The sequence below is a fragment of the Castor canadensis genome, chromosome 13 (genome assembly GCF_047511655.1).
Source record: "Castor canadensis chromosome 13, mCasCan1.hap1v2, whole genome shotgun sequence".
In the NCBI taxonomy this organism is placed as follows: Eukaryota; Metazoa; Chordata; class Mammalia; order Rodentia; family Castoridae; genus Castor; species Castor canadensis.
In genome coordinates this window covers 73,457,828-73,471,804 of record NC_133398.1, presented here as the reverse complement: position 1 = coordinate 73,471,804, position 13,977 = coordinate 73,457,828, and the positions used below count along the sequence as shown (strand labels likewise).

Sequence of the window (13,977 nt, the reverse complement as noted above, 5' to 3'; positions counted from 1 at the left end):
ACTGTGAAAACAGATTTTCTGAGCCCTAGCCACAGTGATAGTAATCAGAAGAACTGGAGTGGGACTGAGAGTCTGTATTTTTTTTTTTTTTTACCAGTTAAAGTATATTTGTAATGAGACAAAACACTAATACCTGTTCAACATGGAGCTGGATGCTGCAGTGATTAGGGGGCAGGAGGGAGAGAAGCGCAGGGCAAGGGCTCTGAGCTGGATTATGAATGTCCAAAGCAGAACCTTCTGGGAAAATTTTCCCTGACCACATGGAACAGAAATAAAAATCACATGATTACCATTGATTGAGAGGAGAGAGACACAGAGCTGGGACTTCTGCCCCGTCAGCATGATATGGGATGCTGCTGGCCATTATTGTTGAGGAAGAGGGACACTCCTGGCCATCATTGTTTAAGGAGGGGGGATACTTTTCTTGCCGGGCCTGCCTTCCTTGAGAGGACCCTTCGCCTCTGTAGAGCCAGTGGAAACCTTGAGATGGCTCCAGCTCCCTGAAAGCCATGAATCAGGAGATACTCCGGAAAGCAAATGTTCAGTCACTGACAGTCCAGCTACCAAAGTGTTCCTCCCTCCTCCTGAGGCTGGTGGAGTTAGGGCTTTTGTGACGCTGCAGTAGTGCTGAGCAGGACTGGCAGCAAGTAGTTTGAGGGTGCAGGGTGAAGGGATGTTAGAAATGTGACACATGCGTGCTGCATGTGTGTGTTGCATTCTGATGCAACCTCTGCCTCAGAAGCTAACGGGTCTCAGACATGGACCGCCTGCTGTCCCCAAGGCCAGGCCTCATGGGCCCATGACAGCAGTGATGCTTGATGTGGAGCTCAGCCTCCTCCTGTCTGCATCTGGCCAAGCCTCAGCGCTTCAGCTCCCAAAACGATAGGCAGCAGAGAACCCTGGGCACCTCAGCAGTGCTTCTCCTCATTCCAGCTCTGAAGGGCAGGTCAGCTTCATGGAGCACACCATGATCTGATGGGCAGGAAAATCTCTCCAGAGAGTAGGACGTATGCAGCAGGAAATCACTGAGGAGAAGGGAATTATCTCACTGTCTATCCTCCTGTGCCAGGAGCCAAGTGCTGGAGCGCTGTGCTCCAAAGTCAGCCTCTTGTGGAGGGATGGAGACTGCTCCCACCCTCTAGGCTTCTTCAAACTGGTTCTGCACAAAGACCTGACATTCCCTTTACTGCACTCCCTGTTCTGATGTTCCCTGATCTTCAGGGTTAAAAATATCCAGGGCACTTATATTTTTCCTTCACAGCAGGAAATTCAGTCCATTTTGAAGGAAGAAAACTGAAGGTCCAGGCAGAGGAGTGGGAGAGGTCCAGAGAGGGAAGCCCCTTCGTAGCGAGCACAGCAGCAGCTTCTGGGCCATGGGTTGGTGAGAACGAGTGGAGGGAGAAGTTGTCATAAGCAGGAAGGAGAACTAAGGAGCTCCTGAGCCCACACAGCACTAGATCTGCAGCTGGGGCAGGCTGACTGGCTAGAAGGTAGCCACCCACTCCCTGAAGAGGACAGCAGAGGTCAGACAGGAAGATGGGTTCCACAGGGTGCAGAGGGAGAGGAACTGGTAGAGGCTGCTCAGCAGGCCTCACATGATGCAGCTGTACTCATTGCTGCCCTTGATAGAGATACTGTACCATGGCTGGAAACCACAGAGCAGGCTGTGGGACTGGTGGTAGATCCCTTCCAGGATTGGGCAGGGGCTCGGGTTGCCTAGCACTGAGTCCAGGTGCTAGATGTAGTCCAAGTTGGTCCAGGCAGGGTGATGGCCACTGATGTAGATAGGTGAGGCCATCCCTTTGAGGACCCCTGGAATGGAGTAATAATAAGGCAGATAGTGATGCTGCCTAAAGCCTATTTTCATAGAAGTTTATCACTGTGTTGTTGATAGTGAAGATGTGCAGGTAGATGGCTTTGCAGTAGTCCTGAGCTGTAGTTTTAGGTAAAAGGGAACCCTGATATGCTTTCTGAATTCTTTCACTACTCCTAGACTTAGAATGTGCACAACTCGTTGTCAACAGAGAAGTTAGAGGCCAGAATTTCTCTGTCCTCCTTATGTTTTTTGGTCCTGCTCTTAATTGCAACTACTATCATTCCAGTGATGGATTCTTAGACATGACATCCTGATTCCATGAGTCAAGGTACTTCTGGTAGGAGTCGGAGGCAGATGAGGGCATCCTGGGGAAGCAGGGAGCTGGGAAATCAAGTCTGTATTTGTAATAATTTCCCAGGCAATGCTGCTGCTCGTAGGCTGGAAATAACACTTTTAGATCCTTGGGTCTTGGATCTTTAATTCTCATATTCCCAATGATCTGGTTTGTAAACTTTGTCTCTGAGTCATCAGGAAATGATGATCGTCAGATGTACTTGTAAGTGTGAGTCTTAGAGTAAAATAAAATACCAATACTGAATAAAAATGGTAAAGACCGATAGTTACCCCCCTTATCTGCTGTTTCAGTTGCCTGTGCTTAATTGTGGTCATAAAATATTAAATGAGAAATTTCCAGAATTTTACAATTTGAGGGTTTTTTAACTTATTTATTTATTTTTAATTTTATTTTATCATTTTTATATTTACTTAAATATGTATACATTACTTGGGACACCCTCCCCCACCTCTGCTTCCAGGCCGAACTTAGTCTGCTCTCTTGTTCTCTGACTTTGTTGAAGAGAAAACATAAGAGATAATAAGAAAAACATGTTTTTGCTAGTTTGGGATAAAGATAGCTATACAGAGAGATTCCTAGTGTTGTTACCATGCATATGTGCATAACAACCCATATTGGTTCATCTCTACCAGACCTCTTCACTACTTCCTAGTCTCTTTCCCATAGTGGTCTCTGCCAGTTTAAGATTGCTATATTTTCTCCTGTACAGTGAGCACATCAACCACATTCAAATTTTAGGTTTCCTTCCCTTTCCCTATTCCTCCCCTGCACTGTCTCCCCTTAGTGTGTGACTCATGTGCAATAATATTTCTGCATTTGTTTTAGGTCTACACTCTGCATATGAGGGAGAACATGCAATATTTGGCCTTCTAAGCTTAACTAACTTCACTTAAGATGATGTTCTCTATAGTAAACCCAAAACATGAAAGCATTTGATGTCCCCACTCCAGAGGAACTAATACAGAAACCTTAAAGCAACAGAGGTCAACATGAGAAGGGGATCAAGAACCAGTGTAAAGATCAGTTAGAGATGAATCAACTTGGGTTATAACACACTTGCACATGAAAGCAATGCTAGGAATCTCTGTATAGCTATCCTTAACTCAACTAGCAAAAACACTTTGTCTTTCTTATTATGCTTATGTCTTCTCTTCAACAAAATTAGAGAAGTGAGGGGGGAAGGGGGACAGAGGGGGAGAAACGACCCAAACAAAGTACGCACATGTGAACAAATGAATTAAATAAATAAATAAGAAAATGTTAAAAATACAAAAAAAAAAAAAAAGATGATGCTCTCCAGTTCCATCCATTTACTTGTGAATGACAAAATTTCATTCTTCTTTGTGGCTGAATAAAATTCCATTGTGTGTAAATACCACATTTTCTTAATCCATTTGTTGGTAGTGGGGCACCTTGGCTGTTTTCATAGCTCGGCTGTTGTGAATAGGGCTGCAAGGAACATGGGTGTTCAGGTGCCTTTGTAATAACCTGAGTCGCATTACTTTGGGTACGTCACTAGGAATGGTATTGCTGGATCATAAGGCAAATCTGTGTTTTGTTTTTTAAGAAGCCTCCATATTGTTTTCCATAATGGTTGTACTAGCTTACATTCCCACCAACAGTGTATAAGGGTTCATTTTTCCCTGCATCCTCACAAACATTTGTTGTTGGTGGTGTTCTTGATGGTAGCTATTCTAACAGGAGTGAGGTGGAGTCTTAGTGTGGTTTTGATTTGCATTTCCTTTCTGGCCAGGGAAGGTGAGCATTTTTCATGTGTTTTTTTGCCGTTTGGACTTCTTCCTTTGAAAAAGTTCAATTTAGTTCATTTCCCCACTTCTTTATTGGGTCACTGATTTTTGAGGAGTTTAGATTTTTGAGCTCCCTGTATATTCTGGTTATCAGTCCCTTGTCTGATGTATAGCTAGCAAAGTTTTTCTCTCATTCTGTGGGTGGTCTTTTCAATTTGGAGACCATTTCTTTTGTTGTGTAGATTTCTTGTGTTTTTTTTCTTTAATTTCTATTTTATCTTTGAGCCCTGAGATTCTGTCTTCCATTTGTTCTAGTCTGCTGGAGTGGCCTTCCACTGTGTTTTTTGTTTGGCTAAAGAGACTTTTTATTTCCAGGATTTCTGTTTGATTCTTTTTTCTGTGGTTTTCCATGTCTTTGTTCAACTCTTCTTTTATATTTTGTGTTGTCTTTAATTTATTTATCTTTTTTTATAGCATCCTAATTGTATTCCATTCTGGGTAGTGTTATAATTACCTGGTTACATCCCACTCTATCTTAATCCAGGATATGAATCATCCCTTCATCCATTGTGTATCCAACTTGTATATGCTACTGCCCCATTAGTCACTTAGTGGCTAACATGGTTATCAAATCAACTGTTGCAGTATTGAAATGCTTGTATTCAAGTTACTCTTATTTTACTTAATAATGGCTCCAAGGTACAAAGTTATTGATGCTGGCAATTCAGATATGCTGCACACAAAAAAAGCCAAAATATGCTTCTTTTAAGAAAAAAAAGATGAAAATTCTCTGCTTAAGTAAAGAAAAAAATCATGTTGAGGTGGAAGATCTGTGGAAGAATGGATTTTCTACCTATGAAATTATGAAGGAAAAAGAAATTCAGGCTAATTTTGCTATCACACCTCAAACTGCAAAAGTAAGGGCCACTTTTGCATGATAAATGCTTAGTTAAGTTAGAAAAGGTGATAAGTTGTATGACTTGGTACTATGGCTGTCTCAGTGTAACTGGGCATCTTGGAACATATCCCCCACACCATGAGTAAAAAGAACTACTGTGTATCCCAACAAGGTTTCTACTGATCTTTGTGTTTTACTAATTGGCAATTTTAGGAACCATCTGATTTTTTTACATGCACAATATTGCTACCATGTGTTTCATAACAGCCAATGGATGCTGATTTTACACTTCCAAATTGCCTGGCTTGTTGATGGAGCTGGTGAGCCTGTGAGCCACAAAGCTCATACATATGTTTGGATTGTCTGGTTGAAAGTTGGGGGTCTGTCTTTTTCTTATGTCTTTATATATCTGGTGATGTTTCTAAAGACAGTTGGATCAGTGAGGCACATCCTGGAAGCTGTTTATGATTTCCTTGTTGTTATGATGTTAGCTAGTGGAGATCCATTTGTCAGGGTGGAATGGACCCAGTAATTGAACTCTCTGGAGATCAAAATTACTGAGAGAGGGAAAGCATTAGTGTATCCAGTTCAGCCAGATTGTTTTTTGCTTTTGTATTGTTTTCCAGGGTGGATACTATGTGTATTAGGACAGCTTGGAACAAACCTTATAAGAAAAAGGCCAGTACTCCTCAACTCTTAGCAGAGACATTAAAGTCTCCTGGCAACTTCCAGGGGAAGAAAAATACCTGACCTCACCCCTGATTCATTAAGGGTGATGCTTCCAGGATGGAACCTCACATTGTTGCATTTTCAAATCTCCCTAGATCAGTGACACCCAAACTTTGCCCCATGTGAGACCCACCTGGAGGGCTTATTAGAATGTAGAATGCTGGGCCACATGCCTAGGGATTAAAATTGAGTGGGTCTGGGTGGGGGCCTAAGATTCTGCATCGTTTGACAAGTTCCCATGTGGTGCTAATGCTATTGGTGCTGAGACCATGCTTTGAGGATCACTGTGCTCAGTGATGTCGATGTGAACTGCAGACAGCACTGCTGCTGGGGACAGAGGTTGCCTTTTCTCTAAGCTATCTGTTAGTGACTCTGTTTGCCCAGCTTTCCTAACAGGCTAAAAATTAATCTTAAATCCACCATGAACCTTTCCTTACAAACTAAAGTAATTTTGTGAGTTGTGCTCCTACTTAAATTGGAACCCATTTAATTATCTGGCAACTCAGTTTTATATAAGCAAAATTATAATATTTATCTCAAAATTTGTCACTTTAGCACTTCTAGCTGCATCAATCACTTTCAAAGAGCTCTATCTGCACTGATATGTTCCACTCATTTTCTTATAATTTTATTTACCCAACCCTTAGGTTGCAGAAAAACAACAGCAATAGCATCAGGAGGCTTGAAATAAATTAGATCTGCCTGGGTAATTCTCTGTATTACCTTGTGTGTGATATGATGAATTCAGTCATTTTATGAGGTGTGCCATTCCTGAAAAGGTTTTTTTTTACCAGGATGTCTAGGGATTAGCTTCCATCTTAGTTAACCTTTGAACTTTTTGAATCTTGGCCTTCTTCTGCTTCTGTGGCATTCCAAATGCATTTTGATGGTAATTAAACTTTGAAAATCATATATGTACAATGGACTGCACCAAATGTCCATGCCTCTCTTGCTAGTGTAATGAGGAGATGTGCTTTTTACTGGCCCATTCATACCTGTATTCGTATTGTTAGCTGTACAGCTTCCAGGAAATTACTTTTAATCACTCCCAAAGGAACAAATGTAATGAAGACAGCCAAGTCCTCTGTTTGGTGACCTCCAAAAAGTGCTCAGTAAGTGAAAACAATTTTTAGTGGTGGTGATGGCATTTGAGAAGCTCTTGCAATCCTAAGCCACAATTAAAATTAGAGATTCTCTCAAGTTACAAAAGCAAACTAAACTAGTTACCAGTAATATTGATCCTGTTCTAGGATACCTGACTTCACAGAGTGTCTCCATTACTCTTGTCCTGTGTTCTGAAGTATTTAATTGTGCCTCGAGAGACAGCATTATAGGCCAGGTCCTTACTCTAAAAAAACAACTTCTGCAACTATAATTGCTAACCTATTTTTTAGTACTGTATATTTGCATGGGGCATATATGTCTATGAGGAACTGTTTGAAATGTTGAGTCTTGGGAATAGTTCATTTAGGCTTAATTAAAAATGGAACTTGACTTAATTAAAGGATTATCTTCGTAATACAAGCTAGGTTGAGCTTCTTTGAAGTTAGTAAATCTTCACCTAATCATTATGTGGCCCGTACCTTGTTAGAATATGTTTATTCACAGCATAAACCAGTTCTTACAAAACAGACTTCTTATCCCACTGAACAAGAAGGGTTTTGGAACTCTGCCCTCCCATTGATGAGCAGCCTCCTGACTCTTTTTAAAGCTGGAACTAGTTTGGAAGACGCAATATTTCTGTGGAAAATAAAACTAAAATGAAAATCTCACTTGGAGAACTCTAGTTACTCATCTTGGCGTAGTCATTTAACATGGAAGCAAAAGCCTCTATAATTATATAACATTGTGTAACTACATGTGAAGCTACATAGATGATTTAAGCACATTGAGTTCCTTTATTGTATCAATTATGTGTACAGTTTCTTTAAACTAGGAATTTTCTACATTGGTCCTCAGGATACATGTTTCTTAGTGTCCACGCTGTGTGTTTATAAATGTTTTGTATAGGACCGAAACATTTCTTTTCATTTTTTGTAGTTCACACAAGAAACCTTAAGTAATCATTGCAATATTATAAACACAAAACATTTTTATTTTCTTAACTATGTCTAAAACCTATTTAGAATAATATAAAAACCTTTATATTCCATCTTTTCTCTTGAGGTTCTGATAATAGAATTTTATTTTCTGTTCCTTTATAAGCTTTATGAGCCAGTGAAACAAGTTTGGTAATTAGGTTTAATTTTGCCTAACTCCAGGCATGACTTGAGCCTTCTCTATGGAGTTTCCCACTCCACTCTCCTCACTGTCCTCCCCCTCCGGGAGCTAATCCCTTCTTCTCACTAATGAGCTAAAAATGTAGGAATGGCGAATTGCCGAGAAGTGCTCAGGATCTTAGCTGCTGGTGCGAGAGTGGCTCTTACCCCTTCTTCCTTAGTCTACCGATTTCTTACTCTGTCTCTAGTTCTCTAACTTGAGATTCTTTCCGGTGTTTCTGCTTCTCCATTTTCCATTCTAAAGCCAACATCTAGAAAAACACTGTAGGATGCCAATAAACAGAAAGATAACCTTGTTTTCTATAATTAAGCTCAGTTTGGTTATAAGCTACCATTTCAGCTGTTGGTGGGGGAAATAGGCTTTATCTGATCTTTTCAAAGTGGTTCATTCTCTTTCTTTACACAGTTCAGGCTTTTTATAAGGGAGTAAGTCCAGGAATATTGCCTATCGTTCCTCTCTTATTTCCTTCTGTTTGGCAAGTTGGGGAAACTTCAACCTACCGTGGTGGTGGAATGGGGTAGGGTGGGGTGGAGTGTGCAGGATATCCTAGGGGCTTCTCTCTGGACACTGAGGGTGAGAAAACTAGATTGACTCAGTCCCTGAGTTTTGGTGAGTACTCATGAGTGTCCCTGGAGTATATGATGGCCTCAGGTGTCAAAGTTGTGGAACCTCTGCTTCAATGTCACTGTAGCCATCAGATAGTCTCTCACAGCTCCAAATTCGAGCTAGGGAATAAGTTCCCTCACTTTTAAGCTTCTCTTAATCTAGCTGGAGTTTATACAATTTCCTCTTGGGCCTTTTCCTCTCTTTGGCCTTTCTCAATGACACGGTACTATTTTTTTTTTATTAATTCTTAATTTTTCTCTTTCTAATCTTTTCAGCCCATACTATAGCATACAAAAGGCTTGCTTATCCTTCTCCCTTTCCTTCTTCCTTCCTTCCTTTCTCTTCTTTAAAAATTTTTGTTTTTAACAACAATGGGATTAGACTATGAGCACATGATAAAAGCGAGAGCACACAAGGGAGGGGTGAGGATAGGTAAGACACCTAAAAAATTAGCTAGCATTTGTTGCCCTTAACGCAGAGAAACTAAAGCAGATACCTTAAATGCAACTGAGGCCAATAGGAAAAGGGGACCAGGTACTAGAGAAAAGGTTAGATCAAAAAGAATTAACCTAGAAGGTAACACCCACGCACAGGAAATCAATGTGAGTCAATACCCTGTATAGCTATCCTTATCTCAACCAGCAAAAACCCTTGTCCCTTCCTGTTATTGCTTATACTCTCTCTACAACAAAATTAGAAATAAGGGCAAAATAGTTTCTGCTGGGTATTGAGGGGGTGGGGGGAGAGGGAGGAGGCGGAGTGGGTGGTAAGGGAGGGGGTGGGGGCAGGGGGGAGAAATGAACCAAGCCTTGTATGCACATATGAATAATAAAAGAAAAAAAATTTTGTTTTTAAGAAATCTTATTGTATATTCTGTGGTTGAGGTCAATCATCTATGCACTGAATCTTGCAGCCTTGATTCATTGGGTCTCTTATACCCATCATCTGAACAGAGCCAGCCTCTTACAAATAAAAGCTTTGACTCCAAGTGTTGTCTATGAAGTGGAGGTTAAGAGCCCATTTTGGAATTCAAAGTAGAATATATTTTTATGGGCTTTTTTTTTCGGATGAATTCTCCTTTTTTCCTGAAACAAGAATTCCTCAACTTCAGGTGTGTGGATGAAGGGTTATCAAGAATTAGAGAAATGAAGTTATATCAAATGGTATTTCAGAATTCAAATAAGCTTATGTATTTTACAACTTGTATATTAATTTTGTTCAATATTGCTCCATATAGTATTTGGGTGGTTTGGGACTTTTGAATTCCAATGGTCTGTTTACCTTTCAATCTGATTTTAAAGTAGTAGGTAATAAGGATGCACACAATAGTTACTAATATTTATTGGTAATTTTTATGATCTCATACATATTAAAGAGCATAACCTTTATTCTAACTGTGAATAAGATAAATGTAGCTGATTTTTCAACTATGTAGATTGTTTTAAACTACAGTTATATAGAAAGTAAATTTAAAATCTACAGTGTAGGAGTTGATTTGTGACATTAAATTGTACATGTTTTTTGTTTTATATTGACATTTGGAGTTCTATTATTCCCAAAGCTGTGGCAATTATCTCTAATGGTTCAGAGTAAAAAGGGCATAAACACAAAAGCTATTTCATTCAGTATAGAATTGGTAAGAGGAACAATTTATCAGTTTTCTAAATATCAAGAAAACCCCTTGAGGGACCATCAATGTTTCCACATAAATATATAGGGAAAAATATTTATGAAGCATCACCTGTATTCCAAGTACAACATTAATAACTGTGCATATGTTTTAATGTTTTATTTAGTTCCTATTAGGTAGGTAGTTCTTACCATAAGAAAGAGCACTTTATGCTGAACAATTGGAAGATAGCCAAGGCAGAATTTACAAACGAGGCCTCTCCCTGTACCTCCTTGATAAACACAAAAATATCCTTATATAATCTTTTCCTTCATCAGAGGGGCAACAGGTAAATTTGCAAAAGGTGATATATTTAGAAGATAAGTCATTCATAGAAAGAAGGTGACTATATAATCAGGAAAACAGTTGATCAATGAAATAAAATTGTATAATATTTTATCTTACCATAAAATATGAAAATTTAGTCTGACTCTTCTTACATCTTGACTTGATATGTGTCTTTGAAACCAGGGATAGGTAAGTGATTTTGATAATCATTAAGTACAATAATTTGGCACTGATTCTTGGGAGTTGGGAATGATAGTAATTAATAGGAAAAACATCCATTGTCCTCCTGGGAATTATTTTAGAAACAGTAAGATTTTTCCTTCTAATGCTTGTCCTATCCATAAAAGTGAAAAATTGCCAATTATATATTTGAAGTCCCCAAACATTTCACTGGTGCTTTAGAAAGGATTTTAGTCTCAATCAACTGATCAGAAAACAAAGATGAAAAAGGCATCCCCTCTTATATCTAGTCAGGTGATAACACCAAATTAAAACCTTTCTGGTACATGTTGCCATGAGGCCAGTTTCCTGAGGGCAGGTATTCTGTTTTCTATATTTCCTTTTATATTGGAAAATGATGTATACATAGGAAGTGCCATAAACCTGTTCACAGGAGAATAATGGAGTGAAAGCACAGTAAAATGAAGCTTCAGTTTAGTAGCATAGAACCTAGCTTGTATTTGTTACTGAATGTATATCAATAGCTAATTATATATAGTATATATAACAGGAATCTATATATACAGGTAGATAGATACATAGTCATATTAATCATTTTGTTGTTCCGTGCACTGAAGTGCATTTCATGGTGCTACTGAAGACTTGATTGAAGGTCCAGTCTGCTCCTGAGAACATTAAGTCAGTAGCAGGTGTCCTAAATGCTGAATCCTATATATATATCATGTCAAATTCCATCATTGGTTCTAGGTTCTTCTTTTATTTCAATCCCATAATTAAAGGGAACTTTAAAATAGAACATCTAGGAATTAATTATATTCTTTGTAAAAAAAAAAACTGGCAGACTGTTTTGATTAGTGAACTTCTATATTACAAAGCCTGATCTTGAGTTAGGAACCTAAATTGGGAAATGTGAGAAAGTTACTTATTTAGAGCCAAATTTAAACTTTAAACTAACATTATTTTTAAAAACAAATACATAAAAGCCTATTTTCACCATCTGCACTGATCTGTATTGAGTTGACAAGAACTTGAATGTCAAAAGTTGTGGTTAAGTATGGCACTTTACATTTTGACAAAAGAGAGTTCTTAGGAAGGTATTAAGATATCTTATGTAAGCTAAGAAATGCAGCTATTTTACAAGTCAGTGGAGAGAAGAATTCAATTAAATAATTTGCTAACCCATTAATAGGCAGGCATCCCAGTTCTGAGCTTCCATGATAGGGCCATTAAAAGGAGCTCACAACTTCACACATTTCAAAACTGTGCCTTGACCACTAGTAAGAATATAGGAAAATTTTTTATAAAGTTAATGTTTAAGTTACTGTTTCTTTGGTTGTCTTATGAATAATTTTTCCCCATAATAGAGTTCCTTTTATCTTTAAGAACCATGAAACGGAGAACAGTGCCCATGATGTCTGATTCTTTATATCTCTAAGCACAGAGACAAATTTCAATTAGAAATTCCATTTCCTGTTTACATATGGGATACATTACATGAGGCAGATGAGACCGTCCTAGTTTGCTTCATTAGACTTTACTAAGGCAGCCTCTGCTACCAAATTTCTCCTGTGTAAATATACCTTTCTTGTGAATTTTTATTCCATTTGCTCTCTCTTTCATTTCAGTCTGATGTAGCTATTTAAACTTGGAGAGCCTTTGCTTGTTTATCTAGACTAGGTTCCTTAATAGTCATATATATATTTTTTTTCTGTACTAGGATTTGAAATCAGGGCCTTCACCTTGAGCCACTCCACCAACCCTATTTTTGTATTGGGTATTTTTCAAGACAGGGTCTCATGAACTATTTGCCTGTGCTGGCTTTGAACCTCCTAATCTCTGCCTCCTGAGTAGCTAGGATTATAGGTGTGAGTTAACAGTGCCTCATTTTAAGGGGAAGTGTACAATCTTAGTCACCCAGTGGAAAAATGACATATGAGTGAAGTTCTTTTTTTGCCAACCCCAACAATTTTCTGGATGGGCAGTGTTCTCTGATAATTCTGAGAACTGAGAGGCACATTTCTGAATACAGCTAATAGTTAAACAATGATAAAGTTGATAAATGAGTGTCTCCATTATCCCAATATTTCTCTTCAGTCTTCCTTCATTCCTCCTGTCCTTTCCTCCCTTCTTCCTCCTAATTTTCCAAGTCTTCTCTTTCTTCTTCCTTTCCATTCCTTTCTTCTTTTCATTTATATCTATTATTTTTTCATTTTAAACTTTTATTTTGACTTTTTTTATAGATGAGTTTAAAGATAGTACAGTGTTTGCACATATCACTCATATAATTGCCCCAAAGTTAGTATCTTACATAATGATGGTACATTTATCAGAACACTTAACTTGTGCATCATTTATCCACTCTAGCCCTCTATTCTAACACCTGGTAAATCACATTATAAAACAGAAACTACTTGTATTGATGATAATAATGAATAGTTCACAAGGATATAAAGAAATAACTTCAGTTTACATCTTCCCTTTTGATTTTCCTCTGTCTTTCTTTCATATTTATATACTCTAATAGTATATTTTATGAATGACTTTCTAAAGAAAATTCTTCTCACAAGTAATAACCTAATTGAGGAAGTTGTGTTTAGAGCCTCACAGTGGTTTACTATTACCCAGATTTACTCGTAGACACCATATGCTGCTGAAACCATTGCAGAAATATAATAAATATAATAAGCCTTGAAACTTCCATCCTTTCTCCAGTCAGCTGCAGGATAGTCTTTTCAGATCATACATCTGATTTTGTCCTCCTGCATCAGTCCTCATTGACAAGAATTGTGTGCTAAGGTGCACAACACTGTAGTGAATTCACACACAAGTACATGAGGTATTTTAAATGTTTCAGGGAAGCAACGCAATGCTTGGCATCTGTTGCACACCTTATACAGGCTCAAGGCAGCTCAATTTCAACATTAGATTGTGCTCCTTTCAATGATGTCATAGTTTACGAAGCTGGATTTTCAGTGGTTGCAATGACAAAACAAGTATTACATGAAAAACAAAGTTAATGGAGAGTGTCACTATCCTACATGACTCCAAATCTATGAAGAAGAGCAGTATCCACTCCATACATCCCAGTGATAAGGGTGATAAGTAACGTGGCTACATAAAAGTGAAAGAAAGTTCTTCCAATTTATGCGGATTTTTTTTGGAAATCAGTGATAAATTTTTTAACATTTATTTAGTTCTGTGCCCCTAGCTACTCAAAGAAAAGAGCATTGTGTTTCATTTAGTGTGGAGTCTCAGTGAAAATTATTGAGGCTCAGAGAGCCTGTTCTGCCCTCTTCTCCAATTCTGTTGAGGAGAGGACGTAAGCAATAATAGGAAGGACATAGCGTTTTTGCTGGTTTGAGATAGGGAAAGCTATACAGAGAGATTCCTAGCATTGCTTCCATGCAC

At 38.5% G+C, this 13,977-nt stretch overlaps 1 protein-coding gene and 1 pseudogene across 14 annotated transcripts in view; one reads left to right on the top strand and one right to left on the bottom strand.

Moving 5' to 3' along the window:
• Trpm3 (transient receptor potential cation channel subfamily M member 3) overlaps positions 1-13,977 on the top strand; it is an 835,737-nt gene that overhangs the window by 129,919 nt on the left and 691,841 nt on the right. The gene's annotated exons all lie outside the window — the stretch shown is intronic.
• On the bottom strand, positions 1,592-2,193 carry LOC109702768 (N-alpha-acetyltransferase 60 pseudogene; annotated as a pseudogene).